The sequence below is a fragment of the Muntiacus reevesi genome, chromosome 5, assembly GCF_963930625.1.
Source record: "Muntiacus reevesi chromosome 5, mMunRee1.1, whole genome shotgun sequence".
Classification (NCBI taxonomy): Eukaryota; Metazoa; Chordata; class Mammalia; order Artiodactyla; family Cervidae; genus Muntiacus; species Muntiacus reevesi.
The window spans coordinates 46,536,065-46,551,306 of NC_089253.1; the positions used below are offsets into that span (position 1 = coordinate 46,536,065).

Genomic DNA, 15,242 nt, shown 5'->3' on the forward strand with positions numbered 1-15,242 from the left:
AAGCAAACTTACAGTTATCAAAAGGGATAGTGGGGCAGGGAAGTGATCAATTAGAAATTTGAGATTAACAATATGCACACTACTATGTATAAAATAGGTAAACAATAAGGACCTACTGTATAGCACAGGGAATTATACTCATAATAACCTATAAAGGTAAAGAATTTGAAAAAAAATGTGTGTACCTGTGATTGAATCACTTTGCTATACGCTTGAAACTAACACAACACTGTAATTAACCATGTATCAATTAAAATTTTTTAATGTGAAAAACAAAGACGACAAAAGAAAACACAGGAGAACTTATTAAAACAATCTCAGAAGTTTTTTCAAAACTTAAGACAAGAATTTCATATCACAAAAGACTGCCAGAGTTGATTATGTCAGAATTTAAAAATTCTGAAGCCCATAGGGAGAAAATGGACCAAAGATTTGAGCAGCATATGAAAAGAAAATACATCTGGCTTCTGACTCACAGAAACAAGCTCCACTTTTAATAAAATATAAGAAATGCAAAGCAATAAACAGAAACAAAAAATCCTCAAATTTAAAAATACTGCCAGCAGAAAAATATAGAAGCTGAAAGATCAAAGAAAATTGGGATAGAATGTTTTCAACATATAAGACAGAATTCCTATAAATTAGTAAAAAGGGGTATTAAAAAAATAAAGGTATGGAGACATGGTTCACAGAGAAGAAAAAACAAATGTTTACCGATTTAAAGAGATAAATACCTTGCTTACAATAAAAGAAATGTAAATTAAAACTTCAGTATACCATGTCTTATCAATCAAATTAATGAAGATAGAAGCTGTGACTACTAGTGAGTAGTAGTTGTTGGTGAAGGTGTGGGGAAATGGGCATGTTTGCACAATTTTCATAGTAGTATAAATGGGCACAAGCCTTTATTTGGTAGTATCTTATCAAAACATGCACAACTATCTTAACCTTGCTGGAAATGGGGGGAAGTGGACCTCTTGAAGTGAATGCACTTAAAATGGAGACCAACATTTCATGAAAAATAGATTTGATTGGGAAGTTACCTTGAGGAGTAGTAATAATAGTTTTGAAAATAAAATTGTCCTATATATACATTGTCATAATTGCAGATACCTCCTCATTAGAAAAAATGAATTGAGAGAGGTTCTGATGGGATGCTGTAAAATGTGACATGACCCTGCAGTAGGGCATTTCTCCCTTCATAATGAACTCTATTAGCACTTTCACACAGAGGGTCAGTTTTCTAGAAGGTACGGCTTCATGGCTTCACCAAGGAGCCTGTCTTAATCTTTTATTATTTCATTTGCACCCCTTTGAAATGCTTTTCTAGGTGTCAGCCTTGCTTTTCTCTTCAGTTGGGTAAATGCTTTAACTCTGCCTAACTGTCTAACCTCTGAAGAGAAATTCTTGTTTCATTTCCCTTAACTTCATGAAATCTCGTATCTTGACAAGATTTACAGTTCTTCTTCATAAGTAATTTATTTTATGTCGTCTTTATTTGATTAGAGACAGCCTAGGAGACTCAGTTAACGGAGACAGAACAGGGATAAGACAGTAGGGAGAGACAATAGTGTTCAGTGGGAAGGGACATTTCAGAGGGACTAATTTCAAAATCAGGCGGTTCATTAGTGAATATTTGAATGGTTAATGGCTGTCTTTGGCTGCCCTATACATCCATCAATAGGGGACTTGTTCCATACATTACAGCATAATGGAATGCTCTGCAGCTGCTAATAAAAAGGAGAAGCACTAGATGTCTTAATATAGATCCATCTCCAGAACACACAGGCGTCTTCTTTCTGAACAGTGTGTACTGGGGCTGAGTGCTTACGGAGAAATGAGAGGGCTTGCTACTGAAAGCTGAAGCATGATGTCCGCAGAGACAGGGCCCCATTCTCTTCAGATGCCCTGGGGTTGCTTCCTGCCCAGGCCATCAAGCAGGTAACTGTTGGCCACCTCCTGCCAGCTGCAGTCAAGGCGGTGTTGCCCTTGAAAATGCTCAGGGCTTTCGTCAGGCTTTAATGAACAGCCCATCTGTGCATTCTGTGATGGAAGGCTCACTGATTTACACTCAACATGATGTTCTTTAGCCTCCTCACAGGCCTCCCACCCCACCAGCTACGTGCCTTTCTCAGGTGGCTGGGTCCCCGTGTTCACCAGAAACAGAACCGATGCCATGAAGACTGGTGCTACCGTGAGCACAGTCCCATTTGGGGAAAGCCTGGTCCAGAGGGCTGAGAGCAGAGGCCACGCTCTCTCAAGGATCCTAGAAGCTCACTCACGAGAAAGCAGCACCTCAGCTGTCACCTGTTCACGTGTGTGGACACAAACCACACTGCAGAATAAAAGTGCCCCTCAGGAGTACTGCCCCGCGATAGACCAAGCTTGTCCCGGCAGCTCAAAAAGAAGTCTGGCATACCTGTCTGAAGGCAAAAAGGCAAGCTGCCGGTAAATGATATATGCTACCACGTGTGCAAGAAAGAGGTATATCACAAATACATCTGCCCATATAACACATTGAAAACATACAGCAGGAAACTTTGACAGCAGTGACCTCTAGGAAGGGAAACTTAGGAAGTCAGGGCTGGGGTGGGGACAGCCTGATTTTGCCATTTTCCCTTTGTATGCTGCATCTGTTTTCCCTAGCTGTGTAAAGCTACTGTACTATTACTTTTTAAGAGCGACATCTTAATAGGGCAAGAAGGGCATGCTGCAGTTCCTGCAGACGTTCTGCCAGGCTGTGGACGAGCGGCCCCCACTGCGGGGCCGGGCTGGTGGGCCGCGGAGCACGGTGGCACGGTGCTGTGGGCTCTGGTTCCTGTCCCTCCGAGGAGCAGGGCTGCTCCTGCACAAAGAGGTTTTTGACAGGGAGAGGCAGAGCCGGAGTGAGAGCAGGCCCTGGGCAGGCTCCCAGGGAGCCCACCCGCCCCCCTCTGATGGGAAGGGGTGCCCTCCACCCATCTGCAGATCAACAAGGCTCAACTAGGAAATGAAATGCTACATATGTTTTGTCATCATGGAATTTTGAGAGGAGTGATTTTTAAGAGGAGTGAACGGTGTACATATTCTGACTGCTGTGTCTCTAAATGCTTGAGTTTTTATGTAACTTTTCTTCCATTTTCAGGTAATCTTTGATTTTGATTAATGCATCAGTGACAATATTTAGTACATTTTTCTGTTGATTCGCCTAATATCTATGTTTAAATATCTTCCAACCCATGTTCACATTTTAAACTCTCTTTTTAAACTACAACTTAGACCTCATTTTACATTCAGGCTTTATGTTGCCGGAACCCTGCTCTGGGAAGAGGCACGTTGTCTTCATTTCTGAAACCAAGCTGCTTGGGAACTGGCTGGGTCCTGGGTTTTCTGGGGAAGTGACACAGGGTTGACCTGGGAGGGGGCCCTGATCTCTCCCTTTAGGGGGAAGAAACGGAGAGACGCCCTGGCTGGTGACCCTCTTGGGACATGCCCACACACCCGCCCTTTCCAAGGGCTCTGCCCTGGACGTCCCGGCCCCCACCTCGGTGTTGGGAGGCCTGGGTGCACCGTTGGCAGAGAAGCTGGGCGGGAAGAAGCCAGCCCAGCACCCGCCACTGTAAGAGGAAACGAAGAGAGACAGCTCCAGTCGGCCCCAGGAGCGGGGCCTGGAACGGGTCTGCAGCTGGAGCGGACACAAAGGACTTTTCAGGCCCTGCAGCCAAGGTGCCCAGGGAGCTTTTTTTTTTTTTTTTAAACAGCTATTAGGGTGACAAGTCTTTCCAAAGGCCAGCAGTTGGCAAGTGTTTCCAGGAAGCTGGTCTGGCACCAGGTTGGGATTGGAGCAACTTTAACGAGTTAACTTCAGAAGGAAGGAATCATCAGGAAAGGTTTAAGGTTCAACAAACTTTTTGAATTATTTTGCAAAAGTCCTGGCTTTCAGATTCAAAGGCATGTTTTGCCATGACTGTTTTAAGCCAGAGCCTATTTCAAAGGAGTGCAGCCTGCACGTTTCTGATTCAGCCGCTCCAGGTGTTTGTCTTAGCTCCTCCGGATGGAGGAGCAAGTGCCATCCAGTGCCGGGAAATACTGGGGTCACCTTACACGTCTCATCAAACATCGCTCCACCCACGTGCCTCTCCCTCTGCCAGCCCCCATGGCCCTGTGTGCACACGCGCACACACACGCGCACACCTTCCCCAAGCAGGAAGCTGTTCTTTGCCAAGAGCGAATGGAATTCAGGTTTCCAGAGGGTGTCCTTGGCCTCCAGCTCCACAGCCGCACACTGAAGAAAGGTCCTAGTGTGTGTGGTGGGGGCAGAGGGAGAGGGGCCTCCATCTCTGCTCACGTCTATCTCGGCCCCAAGAAAAACCCACAACTGGCTGCACTCTCCTCAGCCACACCCGGCCTCAGTCACATTCCTTCCCTTCCTGAGCCCACACTGGGTGGCCCAGCAAACCAGCTCCCACACCTTCCTCCCCACCAGCGGGGAGACCTAGGCCAGGCCCTTGTGGGGCAACCAGCAATTGCAAATGAGGCGCCCGCGCACCCCCAGAACCGAAGCCGCTGGAAACCACGGAGGGGTCCTCAGAGCTGCGGGTCCTGCTGGGGCCCACTGTCACCTACAGGGTCGGGGGCGGGGGTGGGGGCACAGTGCTCCCCACCCTTTCCCGGCACACTGCGGGGCGGGGCTCACGCCGAAGGCCCTCTTCCTTCCAGCTTGTGCTCTGCTGGCTGTGAGCTGACACTGCCCCTCCCCACCCCAGGGTCCCTGCACACACACAGCAGAAAGGAGCCCCTCTCCCCTCTGCAGTCTGAGCCTCTCCAGCCCCAAGGTTGGCCTCCTCAGGAGTTAAACATTGACAGGCAGAACCCAACACCAGCCCCAGCAAATGAGACAAGTCCGTGATCAGCCTCACATGATGGGCTGGCTGGTCACACTCAGCTTCCCGAATCACTGGGACTTGCACCTGCGTGGCCAGGTGGCATCAGACAGAGAGAATGATATTTCCGCAGGTCATGAGAGTCAATGAGGACTGTGATGAGCAGCAGCATTTATCCATTTTAGGGGCTCAGTGCAGAGGGTGGCCTGGTGCCCTGGCAGAGTGTCCATTGCTAAGCAAAGGTCACGCTCCTCTCTCCTCGGACCGTGCCCTTGGCGTGCTCGCAGGACTGTTTTCCTAAGTGGTGACCTGCGTTGCTACCTGGGGAGAAGGCCACAGTTTTTCCGCCTGCACCTGGAGTCTCAGGTTGGGCTTCTGACCTTTCTCACGGCTGTCTGGTCCTCCTGCCTTGTTTGGGAAAGGCAGCATCCTTGTCTTGGTCTTACCCATGTGGGTCTCCTGGATAAGTATGAGGTCCCAAGGTGGCCCAAGAGACTAACCTGACTGTACTTTCTGACTCCAGGTTTCAGTGTTTCTGTCCTGCTCACTCGGCTCCACCCACCTCTCCTTCCAGGCATGGCCTGCGGCAGAGTTACCTGGGGGATGCTTTCCCGTTCCTGAGTGTGGGGGAAGCAGAGCGCTAATGAGCAGGGCATGGCCAGGCCGAAGGCCTTGAGTGACTGAGGCTTGGGGCTCAGCAGAGTGCCCCAACCAACCCCCTGGGACCGAGGTCACTTGGCCCAGGTGATGAAGAAAGTTGGCTGGGACTGGTGTAGGATGGAGGCAGGGCCCACTCGAGGAGACAGGCTGCTTTGGGACAGCAAAAGAACACAGAGTTCAGAGTTCGGAGCTGAGTGTCTACCTGGCTCTGCCAGCATTTGAGCAAGGTCCTCTGTCTTTGGTCTCGGGGCTCCCATTTCCCACTCTTTCCATCTCCTGACATCTGCAGGCATATATTCCCACCTTAGACCCAGACCGTGTGGCCTGACCAAGTCCATTTCCCAGCGGATGAGACAGGCCGGTGATGGAGGGGGCCTGTTTGCACCAGGCTTTCAGGCACTGCCACAGAGCAAGGGGTCAGTGGGAGAGCATCTCAGGTGATGCCCTTGGAGCCCCTGGGGACAGTCCCGTCCCTGCTGCTTGCACACACACTGCCCCAACCTTATTCAGGCTGGGGGCCAGTCTCTGAGCATTGCTCCACTTGAGGCGGCCCCAGCTTATGACGCTGGCCTTGCAACCGGGCCCCTATGAGCTTCTACCTGGAGCCCACACACCCAGCTGGGGGTTTCATGTGGCAGTTCAGAGAGAAGAGCAGGAAGAAAGCATTCAGGTGTTTCAAATGGGAAGAGACTCAATGTAACTTCACAAATCTGGACATGAACCTAAAGAAAACATTGAAAAACAAGTCCACCTACAAAAGGCCCAAGAGAGAAGATTAAGTAGGGAAAGAAAGGTCTCCTTGGGCCTGAGGACAGCTGCCCCATACCAACCCAGGAGTGGAGACACTGGTCCCCCATGCAGACCAAGTTGGGCCAGGTGGACACATCCAGCGTGTGCTCAAGGGATGTAGCCAGAGGTCCCAGTGTGCCCTTGCCCTGAACTTTATATGCAGGTACAGAGGTCAGCTGGGTAAAGCCGAGGACCAGCAGCTGGCCGCCCAGTGCTGCCCACCGCTTCTTCAGGGGCTGGCTCTCTGAGGGCAGCCGTCTTGCCCATAACCACAAGTGAGGCTGTGGGGAAGAACGCTGAACGTACTGTGAGTGTAGCCGGCGCCCTGAGCAGCCTTACATACCCCCTCCAGTCCCCACATGTCTTCTACTGCTTTGGGAGGCCACCCTGCTGTGTGCCCCAGTTTACCAGGGGCACAGCTGTGGCACGAGCGGTATTCTGAGTGCAGTGTAGTCTGATCTTATGTGATGGCCCAGTTCCAGGGCCTTGGAAGACAAATCAGGTAGAGTCAACATTACCTTTGAAAATTCCCTGAACTACCCCCCGCCCCGAATTCCCTTCTCAGAGCTTGATGTAAACCCCTGCTAAGTTGTACGTGTGCTGACTGTAGTGGAAGACCCTGCCTGTGAATGCCGAGGGCATCCCTGCTCTTCTCCACGATCCTTCCCGAGCTGTCTTCCGCCTCCGGGGCCACTGCCCTTGTGAAGAGAGCGCTTCCTGAGAAGATCACAGCCATTGTGCGATCATGGCTGGATCTGTGGGGATGGCAGAATGCCATGGATGCCAGGCTCGGGTCAGCCCTGAGCTCCTGTCTCCCTCTGCCTTCGTCTTTTCTTCCTCTTCCCTCCACCTGGCACTCGCACAGGCAGGCCAGACCTGATAGACTTCCGGCCAGACCTGCTAGCCAGTCATTGCTGAGGACACCTGTATCGTCCCAGGAGGGCCTGTAAATCTTAAAGGGTGAATACTAGGTGGAGGGGCTTAGGAGCAACCTGAGAAGCCCCGGAACCCTGGAAGGCCAGGTCAGCGCTGCCCCAGAGTGGTCTGCAGGCCTGGGTGCCCTTCATCCTCCCAGGGTGGTGCCAGGTTCAAGGTGGCAAGACCCATCTTTCCATGAATCAGGGGACTGACTCACCAGGCCTCCTCTAAGGGCCCCAGTGAGGACTCAAGCTTTTGTCTCAGCCAGCCGCAGTGTGCCCTCCCACCCCTGACACAAGACGTAGGGACAACAGGGACTCGCCCTCTCCTAAGCACCTGAAGGCCACCAGGGCTGTGAACAAACACCACTCCCACACTTGGGCCACGCAGCCCGTGGACTGCTCAGAAACAGAGCTCCCGTGGCGTCTCCCTTTCCTGCCAAGTGCGGTCCCAGGGGAAGGCAGGCCTCGTGCCTGCCCTGGTCCTTGCTCTGCATGAAGAAGGGTGTCATCCTCAGCAGGCGAGCCCAGCTGTGCTGAGAACAGAGGGCAGAGGCACGCTGGGGCACTCGTGGCTGCTCTGGGGCGTAGTCCTCAGCATCCCCTCCAAGAGGAGAGTTAGCAGAGCAGGTGTCAGGTTCCTCCCTCCACAGACAGCACGGCTCATGAGTCCTGTGCCCTGGGATGAGAGGCAGTGGATTTTGGCTTTCTAGTTACATCTGATGCTGGGAAAGATTGAAGGCAGGAGGAGAACGGGATGACAGAGGATGAGATGGTTGGATGGCATCACTGTCTTGAGGGACATGAGTTTGACCAAACTCCAGGAGATGGTGAGAAACAGGGAAGCCTGGTGTGCTGCAGTCCGTGGGGTCGCAAAGAGTCGGCACGACTGAGTGACAGAATAACAGCAGCAAGGTGCATCTCATTAAACAAGGACAACATCTAAAGGTGACGCTGTGGCTGCTTCTGTGCCCCATGGAGACCTGTGACCTGGCCATTTCAGAAGCTCTCAGGCCAAGGAAGGGACATCCCCACAGGGCCTCTCTTCACAAGGAGACATTGCACACAGCTGACACCTATCAGACGCTTCCCCGAAGCAGGCAGCCAGCTGGATGCCGGACCCATCTCTTCAAAGGCTAACACCAGCGCCGGGACACGCATCCCTCACATCTACAAGAAGACACGGGGGCTCAGAGGAGTGAGCCAGCTGCCCCAGCGTCCCACTGAGCAGGAGGAGGTGACCCAGGGTGGTCAGAGTTCCCTGGCAGGCAGTGTTCCCAGACTTGGTAAACCCATGACAAGCAGCAGCTAACAAGGGATCAATCTCACACAAGGTGTGCTTGACCGCTGCCCTGAAAACTACAGGACATGGCAGAAGAGATGAAAGGAGACCTTAACAAAGGAGGACCATGTCAAGAGCGCTGTTCTGAAGACTCAGTATAGTAAAGGTGTTTGTCCTCCCGAGACTAGACGGGGAGCTGGCCCACCTATTAGAAGCCTCCTGTGGAAACTGGCACACGATGGCTGGAGGTGCCGCACAGGGACAGCCAAGCAAGGCAGGAGAACTGACTGGAGCTTGCATGACCCACCGTCCCGAGCTGGGATCCAACTGTACTGATAATGAAACATGGCCCTGGCAAGAAAAACGATAAAAGTCTGACCGACGAAGTGAATAGGATCCACAGACAGAGCCATGTGCAGACTGTGAGCTGCTTTATACTGGTGCTTATCTGGTAGGGCAGTGGAGAAGGGCAGTCTTTTCAGTAAAGGGAACTGAGTCAAGCTGGATATCCAAATGGGTGAAAACTGCCTTGACCTTAGCCTCACATTGGATGCAAAAATTGATTCCAGGCAGATTGCAGATCTACATGTGAAAGGTGAACTAATAAAGCTTTACGAAAAAAGCAATTATCTTTATGACCTTGGAGTAGTCAAAGTTTCTTAAATAGGATACAAATAGCACTCCCCAGAAAGGAAATGTTTGATTAACTGGATGATGTTAAAATTAAGACCAGAAGGTTCATCAAAAGACACACTTAAGAGAGGAAAAGGGCAACCCGCAGAGGGAGAAGTGTTGTTTCTTTGGAATGAACATACATGTGTCTGACCAATGACTCATGTCCAGGATGAAGAACGCCTACAAATCAGAAGAGAAGACAACCCAAAAGAAAAGGGGCCGCCAACATGGGCATTTTACAAAGGACAGTATTCAACTAAATAATAATAATGCGCCGTTGACTTTGTTGTTGTTTAGTCACTAAGTTGTGTTCTGCTGTTTGTGACCCTATGGACCGACCGTAGCCCGCCAGGCTCCTCTGTCCATGGGATTGTCCAGGCAAGCATACTGGAGTGGGTTGCCATTTCCTTTTCTAGTCCAGGGATTGAACCTGCATTGACAGGCAGATTGTTTACCCCTGAGCCACCAGGGAAACCCATAGCTATTACTGCAAGTTAAAATCACAGTTTGATGCCATTAGACACCCACCATTGTGGCTAAAAAGGAATGACGGAAAATGTGAAGGGTTAGGAAGTGGAGCAGCCAGAATGCCCCGCTGCCGCTGGTGGCAGTGGAAATGGTCTGCCCACTTTGGGCAGCTGTGAGGCAGCATGTGCTTAAAGTCCACAAGCTCATCCAGTGACCTGGCAACATGCTCACCAGAAAGCAGCCCGTGCATTCCCCAAAGAGCCTAGACAGAATATTCTTAGCAGTGATGATAACAGCCCTGTACTGGACATGGTCCAAGTGGCCGTCAGAGGAGAACGGATAAAGGAGGTGTAGGCCCTTCACACGATGGGGTGCCAGCCAGCCAGGGGAGAGGGAGGCCCTGCTCTTCAGCCCGACTGTGAAGCTCACAGGGACTAATGTGTGTGCACTGTCGGAGTCTATTGATAGAAAGTCCAAGAGCGGGCAGAGCTGGGTCCTGTTGCTGGAAGCCGGGCCTCGCTTGCTCTTGGGTGTTACTGCACGAAGGGGGAACCTAGGGGCTTCCTGCGAGGTTCTGTCGCCTCACTTGGGGGCTGGTGTCACAAGTCCCAGGGGGCGAAAATGCATGAGACAGTACCCTTGAGATCTGTGTACTTCATCCTTCAACTGGAAAGTTGAAAACAATGTCCTCTATATAAGGACAAGCCTTTCTAGCTTAGCTTGAGAGATGGACAGTGCAGGCCTGCAGAGGGGCTGGGTCTGCCCCAAACTCCTCCCACCCCTGGCTCAGGGGATTCCCACCTCAGGCTTCCTGGTCAGGCTGCCTGGGACTCAGTCTCCCCTGGGACTCAGTCTCCCCCCCCCCCCAGGTTCAGGCAAAGCACAGGGGGAAGCTGTGTGTGACTCCCTGATGGCCAAAGATGTCTCTCCATCAGCACCAGTGCCGTTTTGTGAAGTCCTATCCTCCCACTACCTCCAGGGTGTGGGCCTTCTCTCCTGAACATCCTCCTGAACACTGCCCATGGTCCATGCCGCCCTTGCTGTGAACCTGCATTGTAGAGACCGCCGAGCGGGCCCTGAGCGTGCCGGGGCCTGGGGTTATCGACGGCGCCTAAGACAGTAAGAATTCTCCTTGCTTGCCTCTGGGCCTTCCTCCCAGACCATGGGCCCACTCCCCAGAGTAACTGGCCCCAGCGGATGGGCTGCATCCTCCTCGCATGCTCACGAAGGAAATGAGGCTCCCAGAGGTTGGGGGGCTCGGGGGCTGACCCACAGCTGGGCCAGGACCGGCTGGGCGCCAGATGAAGGGCATCTGATCTCCAGTCCCCCGTTGTTCCCACTGAGCCACTCGCCTCGCTTGTAATTTAATTAGGAGAACATTTAATCCCCCCGTGCATTTCGGAGACGGTTTTGCGCCTGGCCGGGGCTGTGAGGCTCTGACGGGGAGCCTGTGACTCATGCAGCTTCGCACAACCCTCCCGGGCGGGCTCCCGAGGGGCTTCCTTGGCACCTCGTGCAGACAGAGGTGGTCTGGAGCTCCAACGAGAGGACACTGGCCTGGAAAGACAAACTAGCCTCATCTGTTCCTGGCAAGCCCCCTCCTTTATCCCCCTGGACACTGGCCCCAGCAAGGCCTCTCAGTCCTTTCCCACCACGGTTTGCAGGGTGGGAAACAGAAAGGGGCTTGGACGTTCACAGACATGCCGTGCCTGGCGCCTCTGGGGTCCATGGGTGTGGGCTGCAGTGGGCCCCAGATGTCTCTGAAATGTCCCAGGCAAACCTGGTACCACCAGTAGAGCTAGTACCCTGGTCCAGGGAACTGAGCGTGGGACCAAGCCTTGTGACATTTGCCCTTGTTTCCAGAAGGCATGGGGCTGGCCCTGGCCTCGCTGACAAACGCAGATTTCAGGAGACGTTAGTAGTGATGTGGATGGAAGCCAGGCCACAGCGGCCTCGCTGGAAAAGAGAAACTTGAACGTTTTGGCGTGAGATTCTGCAGGGTCCAGGAGAAAGTTGAAGACATGGAAATTCTAATTAACGCACACAGGGCTGGTTTTGCTCAAAGATCTCCAGGCTGTCATGTCGCAGGAGGCCTGCGAGTACATGCTCGCTGGGCGTGTGTGCATGTGTCTGCGCTCACAGTCACCTGGCGGGTGTTCTGTGGGGCCCCAGCCTTGGCCCCGCCTTCCCTCTGCCTTTCTTCCCTAGAAGGTTCTTGGCCTTCCCCATGCCTGTCTTGGTGTACAGGGTGCTAACCAGACTCTCCCCCTGCAGAGCAGGGCAGAGAGGTGGCTGGTTAAAGAGAGCTGAGTCTTGCCTACCCGGGAGGCCATGACAGAAGAGAGGAGGGGCCCTTCCGGGAGACCAGAGACTGGTGTGTACACAGAGGGTCTGGCTCTGGAACCACTTGCCCTGGGTATCCATGTGCAACCACTGGGGTGGGTGTGAATGCCAGGTCAGTCCTGGCTGACTCGGCAGCTGTGGGGAGGACTAACCAACACACAGCCTTGGAGCCCAGAGCCCCAGATGCTGACCCGAGGCCTGTTCTGACCTAGCTACCCTGGCCCTGCATGCCAGCAGCACTGAGGCGCCCACAGCCTCTGCTTCATCTCTTCCTCGGGAGGTGCTGGCTGGGCCCTGGTTGGGGGACCCAGGAGCCATGGTTCTGGAGCTCATCCAGTCTGGGGCTTGAGGGGTGCCAGATTAGGAGAGGCCTGGGGCAGCCACACATGAGGGTCCTGGTAGACAGGTACCCCAAAAGAGATCCAGGCCCTGTACAAGGGTTCAGGGAGCCAGTACAGAGGGCCTCAGGGGCTGGAGGGGGATGTGGCAGCCTGGCCTGGGGGCGTCCTGAGCCTCCTTCAAGGGAGGAGGCCTGCGAGGACGCTGGAGAAATGAACGGGACTCTGATGGCTGCCGATGAGTGAAAGGATGTTCCAGGTGGAATACCATGTGCAAGGCGCAGGGGTGGACACAGGGTGGCCCTCCCCGCAGCGGGCAAGAGCCCCTTGCAAGGTTTCCCTACCCCTGCCCTCGATGCCCTGTCTCCTGCCTCACACTTGCTCCATGGCAGCCTTATGGCAGAGCTCAGGGTGGGGGCCCAAGGGCCCACGAGCTCCCTTTCGTCTGCCTGAGAGGTGCGGGTGAGCCTGTGGCCTGGCCGTCCAGAACTGTGAGTGGGTCCGGGGGCCTGCCCGTGGAGCTTGCGTTACCAGAGCCACTCTCTCTCCCCAGCCCGCTGCACCCTGACCCCGGCTCTCTGGCGACTCCCCAGGTTGCACCAGACTGGCTCACTGACCCCCAGCCCCCTGACCCCTTGCTCCACCAATGGCCAAGAGGCCCCGGAAAGAGGAGCTTCGCCCAGCCCCCGGGACCATCCCGTAATCAAGGCTGCAGTGACCTCACCTCCCTGGGCCCCTCGGGCGGGGAGAGCCTGAGATGGAAACAAAATGTGTCTTTATTTATGCTTTTAATTTGAACTCTGGAACTGTCCCAACATGGTAATACATTTAACATTCAGTCAAATGCTGAAGAAAAATGGATCTGTTTTTCAGTAACTGCCTCCCACCCACTCTGGCCCCTGCGAGACCCCTGTGCACATCCCCAGCCCTCTGCACACGCTCCAGGGCGTGCAGCTCTCTCGCCTGCGTGGAGTCCATGGGGCTGAGCTGCCTGCAGGAGCTGAGACGGGTCCCCAAGCCGCTGGAGCCGAGTTTAATTATGGGCATCAATCAGCAGGCAGGCTGTGCGGGAGGCAGAGGAATGCGGCCCGGCGTGGACACTGAGGCCTGGCCATCTTCCCCTGGCTGCCCTGCAGGCTGCTGCAGCCCGGGGTAAACGTGGGGCCCAGCACTGCTGCTTCCTTCCCCCGCCATGGTGGGGTGGCGCCTTGGCCCAGCCCTCAGCCCTGGGGGCGCATGGGATCTGAAGTCCCACCGCCGTCCCCTGCACTGTGCATGTACCCCACCTTCCCTGGGCTCCTGCGGGCAGGACCCTGGCCCTTGAGGACAGGGACATGCAGAGCCCCTGCTGTCTCAACCTTGACCAGATAACAGGGCCTTGAGGAGGCCTTTCTGCTGCACACTGTCTCTTCAGCCCAGCCTTCCCTACAGACCCCTCAGTCCAGCACCCGCCTTCCCAGCTGGTTCCTCTGCAGGGTCTGTACTGGGAAAGGCCCTCACAGGTTCCAGGGCGAGGCCCCTCCTGGGGAAGGACAGCCTAGGCCCAGCTAGCACTGGAGGGAGCCCCTCCTCCCATAACCAACGGACGGCGCCCAGGGAGTGACGACCCAAGGACCACCGCAGGCCCACGGCAGGCAGAGAGCTTGGGGCTGTCGGGTCAGATGGCCTCTGTGTTGGAGAAAAGAAGACAAGGAATGGGCAGGTTCCTCTGACTTCGCAGCCCCACCAGCTTGAGTTGCTTCCTGGGGCTCCCTGGGCAGGTGGACCGCCTCTCGCCCCCCTGAAAACCTTGTGCCTGCAAATCCTGACACACATGGTCCTCTCTTCAAAAGGGGCGACCAGGCAAGGCAGCTGTGAGCTTGGATTTAGGTCACCTCAGCTCCCAGTCTTTCACCACCCTCACCCTGGGCCTTCCTGCAGTGGCCTCAGAGGGTCCCGGGAGCTGGTGAAGACTGCCCAGCTTGACGGGTGATGGGTGACCACCCCGTCCACCTGGGGTGCGACGCCTTATGGGGCTGGGCCCCAGGTGAGAGGGGAGGAAAAGCGAGCTCTGATAGGAAGAGAGCGCCAGGAGGACAAGGCAGGGCCGCTGAGCAGTAGAGCGAGGCCTAGGCGGTGTCCACCCACACGAGGGGCCCAGGTCCCAGCAGGCTCTTAGCCATCTCTGCTCTAAGCAGGCCCTGCCACCTGTGCTGCAAACACCAGCCAGAAAACCCCGACTTTCACAAAGCACTTGGGGGTCTCCTGTGCCCCAGATTCGCTACAGGCCTCAGCCAGAGGGGTAAACTGGCATCCTGCCTTGGAACACCACTGACCTGCCTCTGCCGAGCTCCCCTGGTTCCCAGCACGAGTCCTACCTCTGCCCTTGCTCACTTACCAAGTGAGCCTCTTGGGTCATCTCCAGGATGGGCCCAGAGTTCAGAGCCCCATTCCCAGGGGTGGCCCGAAAGCTTGCCCCAGTGCTATGTCCACGAGGATACGTAGCCCCTGCTTCCCAGCCTCGTGTGCGGCTCTCACTGAGACTGAACATGCTTTCTCTGTATGCCCTGCCATCCACACGTGCTGTCAAGCTCCTTGTGAGCCTGGCAGGGCCTGGGAGGATGGCAGGTGGGCCTGTCAGATCACAGTACCACCTCGAGACCGTCCTGTCCCCCTCTCGCTCTGGCTCCCTGGCCTGGCCAGTCCTCGGGTACAGAGCAGCCAGGAGGCCCTGCAGTTGGGGTCCTGACTTCCTTAGTCATTTGCAAGGCAAAGGCCACACCTGGCAACAGCAAAGGCAGCCAGCCTGGGGCCTCACCGCGAGAGAGGTGCACATGATTAGGACGACCTGGAGACCCTGAGTCCAGAGAACCAGAACATGCTTCACTGACTCCGAGGAGAGAAGGAAAGAAGGCCAGCAAGTGACTCT

General features: G+C 54.4%; 1 protein-coding gene across 1 annotated transcript in view; it reads right to left on the reverse strand.

Annotated features, from left to right (window-relative positions):
* KCNQ1 (potassium voltage-gated channel subfamily Q member 1) overlaps positions 1–15,242 on the reverse strand; it is a 362,001-nt gene that overhangs the window by 169,432 nt on the left and 177,327 nt on the right. The window lies entirely within an intron of this gene.